Source organism: Herpailurus yagouaroundi, unplaced genomic scaffold (assembly GCF_014898765.1).
Source record: "Herpailurus yagouaroundi ecotype Mexico unplaced genomic scaffold, PumYag 141, whole genome shotgun sequence".
Lineage (NCBI taxonomy): Eukaryota > Metazoa > Chordata > Mammalia > Carnivora > Felidae > Herpailurus > Herpailurus yagouaroundi.
This window is the reverse complement of record NW_024412396.1, coordinates 57,736,786-57,740,207: the sequence shown is the minus strand read 5'-3', so window position 1 is coordinate 57,740,207 and position 3,422 is coordinate 57,736,786. Positions and strand designations below refer to the sequence as shown.

General features: G+C 38.2%; 1 long non-coding RNA gene across 1 annotated transcript; it reads left to right on the top strand.

Moving 5' to 3' along the window:
* The first annotated feature begins 519 nt into the window (after nt 1-519).
* LOC121031318 (uncharacterized) lies at nt 520-1,461 on the top strand. The gene is made up of 2 exons (XR_005790670.1): nt 520-562; nt 921-1,461. It is a non-coding gene; the product is annotated as an uncharacterized LOC121031318 (long non-coding RNA).
* Nucleotides 1,462-3,422: the final 1,961 nt, after the last annotated feature.

Genomic DNA, 3,422 nt, shown 5'->3' with positions numbered 1-3,422 from the left:
CTGTGATAGTTGTCTAGAAAAATCATTAATCAAATCATATTGTCAGCAATAAACCTAGGAAGGCAGCACTGCTTTAAGGAGCTCAAATAAAGTGTGAAGTGGAGTTTTGCAATTTCTTTTGCGATACTAATGCAGAATTCGAAGCACTTTTTCAGGATTTTCATGGTGGGGACAGGCCTTGTCTTGGCACAAAATGAACTTGATTGCTAGTTGTGTTACATGGTAAAAAGTTACTACATAAGTACATATACGTACAGATATAAGTATAGATGTATATATACATTTGATACTAATTCTATAAATGTAAGTGTGTGTTTTTTCATTTTTTAAAATTTATTGTTTATTTACTTATTAATTTTTTTTTTTTTTTGAGAGAGAGGGAGAAGAGAGACAGAGCACGAACAGAGGAGGGGCAGAGAGGAGACGCAGAATCCGAAGCAGGCTCCAGGCTTTGAGCTGTCAGCACAGATCCCGACGCTGGAGCTCAAACTCAAGGTGTTAGATCATGACCTGAGCCGAAGTTGGATGCTTAACTGACTGAGCCACCTAGGCGCCCCTAAATGTAAGTATGTTTAAAGAAATGTCTAGAGAATACCACAAACTATTGACAGTTGCTAATGGGCGGTGACACTTTTTGAAATATGTTTCACAGTTTTTCATATTATTCTTGAGTTCTATAATTATATATCACACTGAGAATAGCTCTGATATTAGATTTTAAGGTGAGTCTGCATACAAAGCCCTCCATATTTGCATTATTGGGATACACAAATATTTTTGATCAACTTGAATATGTAAATATTTAAGGAGACAGATGAGATCATTGCATGTGCACTTCTAATATTTACTCTATGTTTTAGTAACATATATAAAGTAACCTATTATTTGACATAATTTAAATCCTCTTTCTATTGTTTCAGATCATGGAACAATTTTTTCAACTTCTTGATGTGAATCCTGAACATCAATATCTTCATCAGTGCCAAGATCACTGTGTGACTTCATTACTTCTGTAGCTCTAAGCACACACTCTCTTTTAAAATTTTATTCATTTATTTATTTACTTATTTATTTGTTTTTTGTCTGTTTGTTTTTGCGAGATGGCCCTTGTAAAACTGTGTATGACATTGTTATTGAGAACATATGCCCAAGCATACACATCATCCTTTGTAGGGCATTTGGACATTTTTCTGCCATTCACCCTGCAGTTGTATCTATGTGATCTGCATGATGTAAGCCTTTACCGTATTTCTTTGTAAAGTTTGTAAAAAAAAAAAAGTGTGATGAAGTTAAAGTCACTCACACAAGAATTGTTACTAAATATGAAAGCAGCCGTGAAAATTCTGCCTCCATATGTATATAGGTATGTGTGTGCAGGTACATATAGATGTATGAATTCTTCAGATGAACCATGTAAACCTACCACACACTAATGACACTTCATATATTTTCTGGCCTTCACCACCCACCCCCCCCCACCCCTGGCAAATGACATGCTGTTGTCCAAAAGAAAGCAGGCAATAAGGCCACCTGTGTGGCTCAGTCAGTTAAGCATCCGACTTTGGCTCAGGTCGTGATCTCACCTTTTGTGGGTTCAAGCCCCACATCAGGCTGTGTGCTGACAGCTCAGAGCCTGGAGCCTGCTTCGAATTCTGTCTCCCTCTCTCTCTGCCCCTCCTTCCCTCCCTCTCTCCCTCTCTCTCTCTCAAAAACAAAAGTAAACATTATTTTTTTAAAAAAGTAAAAGAAAGCAATTAAGAAAATTGTGCTATAAAACTACAATATAAGATCACTCTCTTATATTCTAAGGGTACTTTTAGGAAAAAGAAGATGCTTTGTCTTATATTTTGGCTTCGTGCTACAAATATTTTTAATCTGTCACGTGCAATGTTGTATTGATTGAGAACATTCAAAACTCCTCCTGAGGATAAAGGAAACAGATGATGGGTCTGATAAAACTCCTAAGAGGGGCTGGCTGTTGAGTAGTACATTTGCATGAACATAGAAAGTGATGAGAAGACAAAATGAGTCCTGATATACGCCAGACACTAAAGATGATACACACGAGGCTCTAAATGTAAAAGCCAGTGAATGTTCATCAGGCATTAAATATACACGAGGTATCTTAGGCATTGAATATTTATGATAGACTAAATATACATAAGGCATATGAGACACGCAATAATCAGGGAAGTCTTAATTAAGCTTCCCACTGGTGACAACCTTTCTGGTGCCACGTGTCCTCTCCCCAAGAAGCACATAAAATCCAGTGCTGCTGAGCCAGCTAACTGGTGAGCTACAGATACGATCAGGCAGACTTACCCTTGCAACCCTCAGAACGTGTCATTGGTGTCATTGACCCCAAGTACCCTCAGCACTATGAGAGAGAAGACATCGGAACAGTAAATACCCCAGGATTTGTACAATCCTTCTGCCATGTGTGTACTAACTTACTGCATCTCTCTCTCTCTCTCTCTCTCTCTCTCTCTCTCTGTCTTTTAGATTCTTATGGCATGTGTTTCAAATGTATTTAGTAAACCATACAATGGAAACGTAATTCATTCTGTTGAATGTTTCTGTCCTATATCTCTAGGAAGCCTTGCGGGATACTTTACTTGGACACTACTGTTGTATCAAGGTAACTTCCTCTGTGGCAAAATGAATTTGGGCTCCAGCTCAAGCTGGAAACAAACAAACAAAGAAACAAAGAAACAAAAACACCTCATTGTATTTGCATAAGAGAAATATCAAAGACGGGGCCTCACTGCAATATTTTTAAACATTTGAAAAAGGGGCATTTGCTCTGCAATATCCCCCCCCCCCGAAACATGAAAGGTATAATTAAGAAAATTCAAGCTGTCTGGGATATGTACTATATGTGTGTGTTTCTGAGGGTAAGGACTGGAGAGAAATAAGGTCCTTAGGTAATCACTTTGCAAGAATGTCCATCCAAATATAAATAACTCCAAGAGACAATTGTACATTTTAAAGCAGGAACTTGAAGGGCGGGAGAGATGGTGATGATCCTCAAACATGAGAAACAAGCTTCTCCTATGTGAAGGGCCTGTCAGGAGGATTTAAATTTACAATTAGAGAATTTCTCTTTGACTTTTATTAGGGCTTTCTGAGAAGACTAATTGAGATCCCCTTGAGGAAATCTTACTCGGCGAGTGTCTCCAGCTCAGTGACATCACTACATCAAAGGTATTAGAATTTGCACTGTGCTTGGATTGAACAAGAGCCCCTGTTGTCCGTAAACTGAGGCAGTGAACTTGGAATAGTAACCTTCCAGGCAACACAGAATGGACAAATTCTACTCTCATTGCTTCTAAAAACGTGAATACGCCTGGCATATTCACCCAAGCTAACTGGCAGCATATTAGTGTACAAAAATTTTAAAAACCCTTTAGAAATGGACATCT